The 15,353-nt window shown below is 34.9% G+C and overlaps 1 pseudogene; it reads right to left on the reverse strand.

Annotated features, from left to right (window-relative positions):
• Positions 1-13,634: 13,634 nt before the first annotated feature.
• On the reverse strand, positions 13,635-14,701 carry LOC141489842 (pleckstrin-2 pseudogene; annotated as a pseudogene).
• Between the last annotated feature and the right edge of the window lie 652 nt (positions 14,702-15,353).

Below are 15,353 nucleotides of genomic sequence, written 5' to 3' on the forward strand. Positions count from 1 at the left end.
GACTCATCTTCCCGAATTCAAAATTGGTCTGAAATATTTACTAACTTTGTGACCCTAAGTAAGTTACTTAATACTGTTTGCCAAAATTTCCTCATTGTAAAATAAGATGGAGAAGGAAATGACAAACTATTCCAGTGACTTTAAGAAGAAAACCTTAAATGGGGTCTCAAAAAGTCTGATGTGACTGAAAATGACTAACAACATGCAGGAATTACTTCTTCTCAGACATGCTAATGTGAAGCAAGATCTAAGAAAGTAAATCTGTCCAAGAAGACGATGACTACTTCAAAATCTGTGTGAGAGATTACAATCTGAGGAGTGCAAACTGGAAAAGCAATGTATACCTATTATGCTGAGGGGGCACATACCATGCAAAGGTTATATATCCATAGGATCAGTGGAAGTTTCTTCCTTATTTCATTGTTAATATTCTCCACATATGTCTAAAATCAGTGAAGCTACCAGATACTGGATTTTTTGTCTGTCTGTAAATCTAATCATTTGATGTTTCCTTTCTCTTCTATGCTGTTAAGAGTGAACAGTATTCTGTAAATTGAGGTTCAGTTTTGGGATGAATTGAATCACTTGAAGGCCATTGCAGAGTTAATAAAAAGAGGTTTATTTACCTCTAATAAAACAAGAATATATGGTAGCACAGTTTTATCACGACCACCTTTTATACAATTCAGTAATAGAACTAGCTAGGTGGTATAGTGGATAGAGATCTAGATCTTGAGTCAGGACTTGACTTCAAATCCAGCCTCAGATACTTGACTGTCACTAACTGTGTGACCTTAGACAAATGACTTAACTGATTGCCTCACATCTAGGGGCCATCGCTAATCATCTTGATTCATATCTGACCACTGGACCAGATTTCTCTGGAGGAGAAGGTGAGGCTGATGACTTAGCACAGCCAACCTCACTCAAATCTAATTCATTTGCTTGTCATGGCATTACCTCCTTATTGTCATAGTATTCTTCTAGAATGGACAAAACCATCATCATCATCATTTTCACCATAAACATAAATAGAAATCATTGTATATATATATTGACATTTGCATAATATATCATAGATGTGATGTATAAATATTATATATATGTGTGTGTGTGTGTGTGTGTGTGTCTGTGTGTGTGTGTGTGTGTGTGTGTGCGTGCATATATACACACTAATACCAGCTAGGTGGCACAGTGGATAAAATGATATGAAGAGGCTGTTGAGAGTCACAGGAAGGTCACTGTATGACTGGGAATGACTTAAAGGTCCTCTTGCCTATGTACACCCATGGCCTACTCACCTGGGTAGCTCTCTGGATCTTCTCATCTGTTCCTTATGTTTTGACACTTTCTGGAACATTGTATGTAAACACTAAGCTGGTGATGATAGCAATATTGTGTGAGAGTACTAGCCTAAGGAAGTAAATTTTTACCACCTGCTGTCTGCCAGCATGGGGGTATTGTTGTTTGGCTATTTGGGGAATGCCATGGGAATTGGGAGTAAACCAGGGATTAAAAGGGTATTTAAGCTCTGGCATTCGGTTAAATAGATGGAGAACTTGCCATATTTGTCTCCTGCCTCTTCAGTGTGTTCGCCTGGGAACTTGACTACAGCTGGTTATGAGTAAAATATAAGTTAGCCGGCTGGTACACAACAGTTATGGACCTGACATCAAGGAGCCTCATCTTCCTGAGTTCAAATGTGGTCTCACATGTATGACCCTGAGAAAGTCACTTAACCTTGTTTGTCACAGTTTCTTCATCTGTAAAATTACCTGGAGAAATAAAGGACAAATCAATATCTTTGCCAAGAAAACCCCGAATTGGATTACAAAGTGTTAGACAGGATTGGAAAGATTAAACAATAAGAAAAGAAAAGGAGGGTACTAGAAATTTGGGATGGTCAGAAAAAGCTTCTCTTAGAAGACTGCACATGTCTTATATCTTAAAGTAACCAAGGATTCTATGATGAAGAAAAGATGGAAAGCATTCGAGGCATAGTGTACATCCAGTGCAAAGGCTTTTACATGGGAGATTGAGTACTGCATGGAGGAACAAAGAGAATACCAGTTTGGAAAGGGGAATAATGTATAATGATACAGAAAAATTTGTGAAATTTAAGAGTTTCACATTCTGGATTATTCTTTTTTTTTTTAGATTTTTCAAGGCAATGGGGGTTAAGTGACTTGCCCAAGGCCACACGGCTAGGTAATTATTAAGTGTCTGAGGATGGATTTGAACTCAGGTACTCCTGACTCCAAGGCCAGTGCTCTATCCACTGTGCCACCTAGCTGCCCCTTGGATTATTCTTTATGAAAAACACCTGTGTTTTAATTTGTGGTTTAACGAAAGCTGCTTTGGAAGACATCCATTAAGATTATGGTTTACCCCCCTGTTATGATATCAATTTATGATCTTTGTTATTCATGTGATTATGCTGAAGTGTCAACCTAGAAAAAAAAATCTTGAGTTGTAAGCATAAATTTCAGAAAAAAGAACAATACTACAAAACCCTTATTTTTGTGTTCCTTTAAAACGAGACCAAATGTATCTTTCTGATCCAGAATTAGATTTTATGGAACATAATTTAAGAGCCTCAGAGTGGTGTTAAAATAGTTCAAATAAGTCCACCAGCAGTTCCTATGCTTTATATTATGAGGATGGCATGATAGATGGCTGCAAGCCAACTTGAAGAAATACTGAACCATTACTTTAGGTTATTATTGTCTCTATTTATTCAGAGTCTTATGTCTTCTAGCTTTTTGAGTCTGTGGCTTCAATATCATTTGCTTTTATTCCATTACACCCTTTTGATGAAATAGTTATTAGATTTAAATGAATGCCTTTTAAGAAGAGCAGTATGCTCTAAAGAGTGGAATACACATGCACACACACATAACAACACAAAAGCAGCCTCCTTTTCACTAAATGCAAAGTACTATTATTATTGCACCTATAATCATCTCTGTCATAGAGAAATGGTGTTTCTCCAAATCCCTAATCAGATTTTTTTCAGGTGTTTGCAGATTTACTATAAATCTGTGCCCCTACAGAATTTGCCACTTCTCTTAAAAAATAAATCGATTCATATTATCCCACATTGAATCAGAAATCCTCCCTCTTACTCTCTCCTCAAACCATAGCAACATTTATATATCCCTTGACATCCTCTAACCGTTACAGCTGTTAAACTAGTTATTTCATATCCTGGGTTTCTGTCTTGGGGAGATCTCAAGAGCTGGCTACAAACTGAGGCACAGCAGTGCAGTTGCATAGATTTGCAATCTCTGAATGTGTTGTTAATTAGAAAGATATGAAGGATGCCACATCATGAAGTTTTGTTTAACCATCACAGTTAAGTGAATATTTGATCAACTTCATTTCTTGGTCCTGCTAGATGTGGTAGGCATTTGCATTCTATTTTCATCCTTTTGGTTCTCTGAGATCTTTCCTTTGTAAGAACTTATGACAATATTGAAGAATTCAGGAGAGCATAGTAAACTCCTAAGAAATGCCTTCTTGCCCTTTCTCCCTATGTCTTTCAGTTTAAAAAACAAGTAGACAAACTAAAAACTGTTCTAGCAAACCAGATGCTAATATTGTATCAAGAAATAGAAAGCCTCAGAACACAGTATCAAGATAATGATGTAAAACTGGATTCTGTGGAATACCTAAGTCACCATTGCATGGCAGATTCTCCCTTATTTACTCCTTAGGAATGAGGTAAAAAATAGTAGAAAAATTCAAGTTAACTTAGGAAGCATTGCTTTACTTTTATGTAGTCCCTTCATCCCAATAAGTCTTAGAAAACAGATGTGATGACTGGTTCTAGAAGCATATACTTCATATTTTGGAAACTTCTGTTAAGCTGAGAGAATCTTCCTTGTTGGAAGAAGGTAGCAAGGTTTGGGTTAAATTAAAGTTTTCTGAAAAGGTTTTTTTAAACATACCAAATTTATTTTTAGAAATTCTAAATATTTAGAAATTTTTTTCATTTTAAAGATTTTATTTATTTTGAGTTTTACAATTTTCCCCCTAATCTTACTTCCCTTCCCCCACCCCTCACAGAAAGCAATTTGCCAGTCTTTACATTGTTTCCATGGTATATGTTCATACAAAATGAATGTAATGAGAGAGAAATCATATCCTTAAGGAAGAAAAATAAAATATAAGAAATATCAAGATTACATAATAAGATATCAGTTTTTTTCTAAATTAAAGGTACTAGTCCTTGGTCTTTGTTCAAACTCCACAATTCTTTCTCTAGATACAGATGGTATTCTCCATCGTGGATAGCCCCAAATTGTCCCTGGTGGTTGCACTGATCAAGGTCTGCAAAAGTTTTAATATAAAGGGGAGTTTTTATCAAAGAGATTTGATTTCATTCTGACCCAGGCGGGATTTACCTGTGGAGTCTCTTCTCCACCCCATGGATCAAGAGCAAAGTATGTAACTAGGTCCAGCAAAATGTTCAGATCGAGGAACTGTTTCTGGATCTATATTTATCGCAGAAATCATAATTACTACTCTTGATTGTGGTACCATTCTAACTTGGACAAGTAATTCTTTTCATTCATTCATCAGACAGGTAAGTATGTAAGATATGTAAGATATGTAACTTACTATATATTATTGCTGGGAAAGATGGAAATGTTTCATTAGATAGTCCTTTTTCTCATAGGTTAGAAATGAAAGACTCCAATTTATTACATTGGACAAATCGAATACTGAAAGTTATAGCAAAGAATATAGAATTCCAATTTTATAGGCACCTACTATTATTCAATTTTAGTTAAACATCATTAGGTCCAAGATACAAAGACAAAAATATCAAACAGCCCATGCCCTGTAGGTACTTACATTACAGCATTTGGGACTACCCAAATATCAAGCTAGTACTTTTCATATCAAGCATAGGAATGATGGTGGAATATGATAGGACAGGAACTGTGATATCATTGTCATTGGGAACAACTAGATGAGGAAATTCCATTTTTCAATGTAGGTCTTTATCTTCAAGTACTATGAGGGTTATAGAGAATTACCCTTAATTCTTCTACTTTGGTATGCAATTTCCTGTTATCCTTTGGGTTTTTGTGGCATCTTTTAGTTATTGCCATTCTAAATATAGCTTTATATAGCTTTATGGAAACTCTGCTTTGAAAGAATAATGGAAGGGGAAGACAAATATGTTAGATTGAAGAAAGAAATGAAATACATTAAAGAAAATCCTTTAAAAAGAACTAACCTTAAAGATGATTGAGTTCACTTCTTTTATTAAGAAAACTGATCTCTAGAGAGATAAAATGGCTCCAAATCAACATTATGAGCTGCACAACCTGGAAGAGAGTCCAGGGCCTTTGACACCCCCCCCCACACCCAGCTTGTTAATACTTTACAATACTACACACACCTGTGTTATATTTAAACATGCTCTAAAGAAAATCAAATTACCTAAACAGAATAGAGGGTGACAGGCTCTCTTCCTATGTGTTCCCTCCCCCACCCCAATTTAATGGCTTTTTGCCCAGAACTTTCATTTGAGGAAATATCCTAGCCATTTTCTATCTTCAGTCCTGATTTTCTGCACTTTCCCCCATTTTTCCCCTATCAACCCTCTGATAATAATATGACTCCATCTCCATGGCCTTCCCTATTTGGGTTTTTTTCCCCCCTGAATTTCCATGACTGACCTATGTCAGTTATTCTCCTTCCTCTGTTGGTTCTGTTTTTGATTCTAGAATTTTATTGCTTATTACCTGAATTTTTCAGTTTTTTTTTAGGTGATGTGTTCCCCAGCTACAATGTAAGCTCTTTTGGGATGGGGAAGGCCTTTTTTATTTATATGTATTTATCATACAGTGTATCATATAAAATATTTAATGTATGCTGTATTTATTTTTTGAGTAGATTTATAACTGGAAGGAAAGAAGTTAGCAAACTTTAAAAGTGGAATTTGATCCTAGAGCTTCTGACTCTGAAGTTAGAGGTCATTCTGTTGTGACATTATTGTACCTTGCTATCTCCCTAAATGACAGAATTCATTAATTTATTTTTTGAAGGGGGACAGGAAACCCACAAAAATTCTTGCACGATAAAGCTATAATTTTTACACATATATTTTATTAGTAAGTTGAATAGTTTATAGGGTTTAAATCTCTGGATGAGCTTATACTTGGTCCAACCCCCACATTCCATAGAAGAAAGAATTGAATCTTTGGGAAGTAGCCTCCCCAAAACTGTCCAGATAGAAAGAAGCAGCCAGGGTTTAAAGTCAAATCTTTTGATTCCAAATCAATTGTTCTTTCAGCTACATTGATAGTTGTCTTATGCTTTGCTATTCCCAGAGAGAGTTTTTGGACCACTGTGCTAAAAAAATTAGGTCAGATGCATAAGTAATCAAAGATTTTTCACAATCACCAGTTTTTAGGCAAAGAAAAAAAAAGACTTTGAATAATACAGCCAGATAATCTGTTTTATATTATATTGTCATTTAAGATATCAACTTTGAACTAATTCCGGAGTAATAGAACCAACCGAAGGATGAAGTGAAATAATTTTCCAGTCCAAGATAACTTAAAAGGTCAGCAGGACAGTCTGTATCACTGCAGTGAGAATGGATTGCAGTCTAGCTCAGGTCACACATTGCCAAGCCAACAGTAGAACTCTGGGTAACTTAATTAGTGGTGGTAGCTTTGAAGCTCTTAGCTCTCAGCCAATAAAAAATAGGGCATCAAACACCTGTTCAGTAGGATATTGTAGGAATTCCATGGCTAGCAGTGGATACAGGACTTTGCTGAATTACCCATATGCAATTCTGATTCATAGTCCCAGGACAAGAAGAGTATTAACATACCAAGTTCCCAGGGCCATGGAAGTAGAGAGCTGCAGGAAAACGTGCATATGATCACCCACAGATGAAAACACGGGCCAGGAGAGCAGTAAAAATACCTTTCCTTAGATCATATCACCTTTTATAAGGATAGAAAACTTACAAATCCTCAGAAGTGGCTCTGAAATCAGCAGCCAAAAACCAACCTGAAGTTTATGACAGTGCCCCTTTCATCCCAGAAGCAAAGCTTTGAAATAGACTGGAAAAGTGATCAAATAATAACAGTAACAAAAAGAACCTGACTTAGGCATGTTACTGTGGTGACAGGGAAGATCAAAACACAAGTTCAAAAGAAAATAGCATAATCAGAGCAGCTTCATGCAACACTTAAAAGAAAAATGTGAATTTGTCTCAGGGCCCCAAACAATTTCTAGAAGGGCTCAAAAAGTATTTTAAAATTAAATGAGAGAGACTGAGGGAAAAAAATTAGGAAAATAAATGAGATTGATGCAAGAAAATCATGAAGAAAGTCAACAACTTGGTAAAGGAAGCATAAAAATAAGGAAGAAAAATTATATTAAAAAAACCAGATTCAACCAAATGACAAGGAAACACATAATCTAGTGAAGAGTTCTCCTTAACATGCAGATTTGACCAAATGAAAAAAAAGAGGTACAAAAATTAACTGAAGAAAACTCTAAAAAAATAGAATTGGCCACATGAAAAAAAATGTACAAAAATTAACTAAAGAAAATAATTCCTCAACAATTAGAATTAACCAAATGGAAAAGAAGTGACAAAAATGAAATGAAGAAAAAAAAGTGAAGAAAGTAATTCCTTAAAAATCAAAATTGGGCAAATGAAAGCTAATGACTCTGTGAGTCATCAAGAAACAATAAAACAAAATCAAAAGAATGAAAAAATTGAAGAAAATGTATAATATTATTTATTGGGAGAACCACAGATATCAAAAATAGACCAAGGAAAGAGAATTTAAGGATTATTGAACTACTTGAAAGCCATGATTAAGGGGGAAAGAACCTATACATCAAGAAATGATTAAGTAGAACTGCCTTGATATCCTGTAAGATATAACAATATGATAACCCCTAGAAATATTATAGCCAAATTCCATAACTCTTGTGTCAAAGAGAAAAATAACACAAACAGACAGAAAAATCAGTATCATGGAGCAATAATCAGAATAGTAAAAGCTTTATCAGCTTCTACATAAAAGGATCAGAGGTCTTGGGATATGAGCAAAATAGAGTATGCTCCCACAGGGAAAAATAATATTAAATGAAATAGAGAGCTTTCATAGAGTCCTGATGAAAAGATTAGAGCTGTTTACAAAATTTGATTTTCAGATATCAGACTAAAGAGAAATAAAAAATAGGAAACATAAGAGTCACAATAAGTGACTCAATATGGTTTAACTGCTTATATTTTTAAAAATTTATTTTCATTCATATGCACATGTATATTTTTAAGTTACAAAATTTCCTTTCACTCTCCCTTCCTACCCCCCTCCCCTCAGCAGCAGTCAGATAGCTTTGTACATAGATATTTTGATAAATATATTTACATATTAGTTATTTTCAGTGTGAGGAATTAGGATTAAGGGAAAGAGATACAAAAGAGATAATTTTTATAAAGTGTTCATCAAATTCTAGATATTGTGTGTGTGTTTTGCTTTGTTTATCTTCTGAATGGGGATAACATAGTCCATAGATGATCTAATAAGTTGTCATAAATCTCTGAATTGCTGAGAGGAGCTTCTTCCATCAAGGTTGTTCATCTCACAATGATGTTGTTGATTATTTGTACATTGTTCTCTTAGCTTAGGGTGTAGACCCTAACTGTTCACATTCTTACATGGAAAGAGGATACATGCAACTCCTAAAGACCCTGTTACTAGGGCAATTTAAAGGAGTACACATAGAAAGAAGTCAGATGTGTATATTGACCAAAAAATAATGATTGAGAAAGAGGGATACACTGGGAAAAGGGGAAGGGAGAAGGATCATGGAGATAAATTATTTACAATAAAAGAAGTGGAAAAGAGATTTTACATAGAAGGTAAGCTGGAGAAATGGCAGGCAACACTTGAACCATATTCAATTTGTACTTGATTCAAAGAGGGAAGAACCTACACACTCATTTGAGTCTTAAAATCTATTTTATCAAACAAGGAATTAAGAGGAAAGAAGGATAAGAAAAGGCACAGCTTATAGAAGGGGATGTAGATTGGGGTTTGTGATGCTCAGAAGCACAGTACTTTTTAAAAAAGGGACATGGTGAGAGGAGGCAGAATAAAGGGTAAACAGGAGAAAAAAAGTATGATAGCGGGAAATATATAGTCAATAATTATAACTGTGAATATGAATAGGATGAATTTATACATTAAAAGAAATGGATAGTAGAATGGATTTATAACCAGAATCCTACCATATGTTGTTTATATGAAATACACTTGAAACAGAGACACACAAGACTCACATAAAGATACACAAAACCAGGGGTGGTAATTATGATTTCAGACTAAGAAAAAAGCAAAAATAGATCCAATTAAAAGAGTTAAGCAGGGAAACTACATTTTACTAAAAATTACCATAGCCAATGAAGTAACATCAATACTAAGCAGATATGCAGCAAATGTCATAGCATCCATATCTTGAAAGAAAAAAGTAAATGAATTATGGGAGGAAAATAGACAGTAAAATAAACTAATGAGAAACCTCAACTTCCTTACTCAGAACTAGATAAATCTAACAACAACAAAATACACTAAAAACAATCAGAAATGAAGTTAATGAGATTAATAGAATTTTAGAAAAGCAAAGTAAGATATGGGGAAGTTGAGCCACTATGGAGGAGTAAAAGTAGAGATTTGCCTGAGCTCTACTTTAAGCCAGTCCAAATATCTCTGAACAAGTTCTAGAGAGACAGAACATCATAAAAAGCCCAAGTGAAAAAATTTTCCCATTCATGACAACTACAAAGATTTGCAGAAAGAAGATTCTTTTGCACTAGGTTGAGAGAGAATCACCTATAGCACAGCTGCACTGGAGTGAATAAGCCCCAGCTATACAGGAACAGACAGCCAAATGAATGGGTCAGGGGCAGTGGTGTGAGTTTCCGGATCTCTCAGCTTATGACTTACTTTTTAGCTCTATTTTAATAGTTAAAAATCAGACTGGGATAACTAAAAAAGAGGTCCAAAAAGTTTGTTATGAGAAGAATGTTTTAAAGAGCAAAATTGCAAAGAAAAACAAATGGAAAAGGAGATAGGTCACTAAAAAAAATAATTCCTTAAAATGTAAAACTGAGCAAAGGGGAACTGATGATTTTGTGAGATCAAGAAATAATAAAACAAAAGGAAAAGAATGAAAATCTAGAAGAAAATTTGAAAGATCTTATTGGAAAGAGCAACTGACATGAAAAATAGATCCAGAAGAAATAATTTAAAAATTATTGGACAACTTGAAAGCCATGATAAAAAAAAAGGACCTTAGACATTATCCTTCAAGAAATTATCAGGGAAAACTGACCTGATTTCTAGAAGCAGAGAATAAAATGAAAATGGAAAGAATCCACTGATCATCTCCTGAAAGAGATCCTAAAATGAAAACTGTCATTATATTATAGCCAAAGGTTAGAGATTCTCAAGTTAAAGAAAAAATATTTCAAGTAGTCAGAAAAAAAACAATACAAATGTCATGGAGGTACAATAAGGATAACACAAGATTTAGCAGCTTCTACATGAAGAATATGATATTCTGGAAGACAAAAAAAGCTTGTATTGCGATCACAAATTAACTACTCAACAAAAATGAGCGCACTTTCAGGGGAAGATATGGACGTTCAATGAAAAAGAAGACTTTCAAACATTCCTGATGAAAAGACAGAGCTGAAATGAAACATAAAACAATAAATAGGAAAGGCAAATCATGAGACCCTTGATGATGTTGAATTGCTTCTATTCCAGCATGGAAAGATGATACTAATAACTAATATGAATTTCCTTATTTATTAGTACATTTAGAAGGAGCATATATAGACCAGGGAGTTGAATCTGAAGGCAGAATATATTTAAAAGGTGGAGTTATGGGGGTGATAGAGGAATGTACTGAAATAAAAGAAAAGAGATAGAATGGGGTGCTATTTCACATAAAAGAATAAAAAAAGCTTTTGCAGGAAGGGGTCTAGGTCAAGGGGAATGGGTGAGCCTTACTCTCATCATAATTAGCTTAGAGAGGTTATGACATACATAGTCAATTGTATATAAAATCTATCATTCCCTAGAGAAAAATAGGAGGGGAAGAGGATGGGAGAAATTGGGGGGTGATAGCAGGGAGGGAAGATTGTTGGAGGAAGCAGTTGATGCAAAACACTTTTGAGAAGGGACAGTATGAAAGGAGAATGAATAGAATAAATGTCAGTGAGGAGAATAAGATGGAGGGAAATTTAGTTAGCAAAGGGGAAAATTATTGATAAAGGTCTTATTTCTCTAACATAGAGATCTGCATCAAGTTTATAAAAATGAGAACCATTCCCAATAAATAAATGAACAACAGATATGAATACTTTTCATACAAATTTATTAATACTATTTAAGGCCATATTAGAAAGATGCCTAAGACTATTGATTTGGAGAAAAGCGCATAAATCTGAGGGATTACCTTAAACCTATTGAATAGATTAATAGGACAGAAGGAGAAAATGACAAACGTTGGGGGAATGTAGGGAAAATTGAATCATTAAGGCATTGTTGGAGGAGTTGTGAAATGATTTAACAATTTTGTAGAGCAATTTGGAATTATGCCAAAAGGGCTATAAAATTATGCCTGCCCCTTGTCCTAACAATGCCACTACTAGGTCTGTATTTTAGAAGAGATGAAAAACAAAAAGGAAATGTACCTACATGTACATGTATATGTATATTTATAACATTTCTATTCTTGTGGCAAGGAACTGAAAATTGAGGGGATACCAATCAGTTGAAGAATGCCTGAACAAATTGTGGTATGTGATTATGATGGAATTCTATTCAACTATAAGAAATGATGAGCAGAATGCTCTTAGAAAAACGTGGCAAGACATACATGAATAGATTCAATTGGAAATGTACCATATACAAAGTAACAGCAATATTGTAGGATGATCAGCTCGGAATGACTTAGCTTTTCTTTGTAATGCTGTGATCCAAGATAACTCAGAAGTACTCATGATAAAGAATACTATATATACCCAAACACAGATCTGATAGTATCAGAATACAGAATAAAGATTTTCTTTTTTTCCTTTCTTATTTTTTTCTTGAGGTTTATTTTTTTTTGGGTGGGGCGATTGTCTATATTTTCTTTCATAAAATGAAAATTACAGAAATGGCTACACATTTTTGACATATCAAATAACTTGATTTCTCAAAGTAGTGGAGTGGGATGGGAAGAAAGGAGAGAACTCAGAATTCAAATTTTTTTTAAATGAATGCTAAAACTTGTTTTTTACATGTAGCCAAGAAAAAAATAAAATAAAATATATTTTTAAAATAAGTATGATAGGTCTCTGGAGGAGACTGAATGGGAATAGAAAGGAACTTATCTTTTCATCAATGGTATATGATACCTATGCAAAAATTAATCATATATTAATACATTAAAAACCTTACAACCAATTGGAAAAAATTAGAAATATTAAATGGATCTTCTCCAGAATATAATGCAATACAACTTTCATTCAATAAATAACTCTGGAAACAGATTAAAAATAAATTGGAAACTAAATCTAATCCTAAATAATGAATCAACAAAATAGTTTATTGATTTAAAGAGAATGACAACAATGACACAACACATCAAAACTTTTGGGATACAGCCAAAGCAGCACTTAGGGAAATTTTATAATTCTAGATGCTTTCATCATAGAGAAAGACTAGATCAATAAATTGGACTCATAAGTAAAAATAATAATTAAAATATTTGCATAATCCTTAATTAAACACCAAATTGAAAATCCTGAAAATCAAAGGAAAGATTAATAAAATTGAAAGTAAGAAAACCACTGACAATAAATAAAAGCAGGAGCTGGTATTATTAAAAGTAAATACAGAGGAACCATTGGTAAATTTGATTTATTTAAAAAATTAAAAATCAAACAGAATGGAAAAGGGGTGAATGCACCACTAATGATAACATTAGGGCAATTGTTAGCAATTATTTTACTCAATTATTTACCGATAAATCTAATATTTCAAGTAAAGTGAATGAATATGTAGGATATAAATTATCCAGATTAACAGAAAGGGAAATGAAATATCAAATAATCCTATCTTATAAAAGGAAATTGAATAAGTAATATCCAATCTCCTTAGTGTGATACTTGTGCCTCTGCAGATGCTCTTTTTTTTGAGAAGCATTGAGAGCTGTCTCATTTATTCAACAAATATTTATAAAGTACCTTTGTGCAAAATATAAAACATTACATGAATTCACATAGCTAAAAATAGTCTCCCTATTCCATTTGTCACCAAGAAGAAAGAAGTACTCAGCTTTATCCCTCCTTAGCATTTGTGAATATTGGTATGAGGCCATGGGAGAATGATTTTTAAAGTTCTTGGTCTGGCACCAAAATGAAGAAGCTGGAATAGTGACCATCATGATACACAGGTTATGTTAGTAAGACTACTCTATATAGCTAGAATGTTCCGAGGAAGCCCCAGTCTCATATCAAAATAGAACTAAATGTATATATCTAAAGTCTGGTCCTCCTTTTTATATTGGAAGTCTTGCAGATACCTTCAGAGGTAGCTGTGAGCCTGGTGATCTCACTCATGTTAATCTCTTGATAGCTTCAATCCACTCAACTCTCTCTGCCTTGCTGCTGGCCTGAATGTAGTAGTGGATGTCATCCTTAGTGATCACTTTGAAGAGGTTGCCCTGTACATTGCCTTTGACACCGGTGGGAACTCCATTATCCTCCAAAGCTGAAACAAGGGAGCCATGGAGAGAAAAGCCACCAACTAGTCTGTTCTCCTCCTTGGAGGGTTATAATAGTGCAGGAAAGCAGGGTCACTTCTCAAAACAAAGTGCCTCACCTTCCAGTTGTTCCTCTTATGTCCTGCTTGGCTAAATATCCTTGTTTAATCACTGTGCCACTCAGTTCAGTGGTGCTAAAGTTGAATTCTTCTTTTGAATTTGTCTTCTTTTTACAGCTTTCAGTAAAAATGTACAGGGCTGTAGAATCATCTAGGAACTGCTCTGCTAAATCCCCAGAGTGAATGGCCTCAGTGCTCCGGGTTCCAATGGGCTTAAGGAAGTTCTCCTCCAACAGCATGGAAGCCAGAGTGACAGCTTCAATCTGACTAGCAGCAAAGTGACTGGAGATCAGCCATTCCACCAGAGAAGAGCCTATGAAGGTCTTTTTGTAGATACTTCCCTGTTCCATATTGGGTGATGGGCGTATTCCAAAGCTACTGTCATGCATCTTGTCAATTATATCATGCAGCTGATGTGAGAGGGAAGCTTGAATGAGTTTTTCATGATGTGAAGCTGCTGGACTTTTCCTGGTTGTCCAGCATGAATTGCACCTGTAATCTCAAATGCCCATGCCTCCAAGAAGTAGTCTGTGGCTGTTCTGGTCCTTAGCTTAATGAGGATCTGTCTATTCTTATACTCCAGGCAAGGGCATGTGATGGTACAGCCATCCAGGAAGATGCATCCTTTAAGAGAGGCCCCTTTCCTGACTCTCTCAAGCTTATAATACAGCAGTGTGTTCTGCCTCAATACAAACCATCTGACTTTCCAGTTGTGGACAATGTGACCCCTTTTCACAAGGAAACCTTCCTTTAGCATGCCACCTTCTTCATCCATCCTCATTGTGAGACGAGCTACAGCTTGTACTTTGGGGAGGGCACCTCTGCAGATTCTAACTCCACCTGACCTTATTTTATTCCCTGATTTTATCTCACAGCATTTCCATTTATATTCCTAAGTGTTATCCAAAGGGAATCACTAGCCATCCCCCAAACATATCCCATGCTTTTCAGTCTTTTGTCTTTTTTCATACTTGTTTCCTTTGCCTCCCTTTCTATCTTTCCCTACCTTATCTATTTTTTTCAAAGGTCATGTCCTCCATGAAATTTCCAATTCCCAAAACTAGTTCTCTGATTGCATAATACTTTGGATTTTATCTATATTCATACTATATTCTGATATTCTGTCAAACTTCAACAAACATTTTTAAGTATCTATTATATGACAAGAACTGTGAACTAAGCACTGAGAATACAAAGAAAAACAAAAGTATCTATTCCCAAGGAACACACATCCTAAAGCAGACGATAAAATGCAGGGAATTATATTTAAGCAAGCTCTCTCTCTCCCTCCCTCCCTGTCTCTCTCTCTCTCCCTCCCTCTCTCCCTCTCTCCCTCTCTCCCTATACAGACACACACACACACACACACAACACACACACAAACACACAATTTGGATGTAATCTACAAAAGGAAGCCTCCAGAAT

Source organism: Macrotis lagotis, chromosome 5 (genome assembly GCF_037893015.1).
Source record: "Macrotis lagotis isolate mMagLag1 chromosome 5, bilby.v1.9.chrom.fasta, whole genome shotgun sequence".
NCBI classification, from domain to species: domain Eukaryota; kingdom Metazoa; phylum Chordata; class Mammalia; order Peramelemorphia; family Peramelidae; genus Macrotis; species Macrotis lagotis.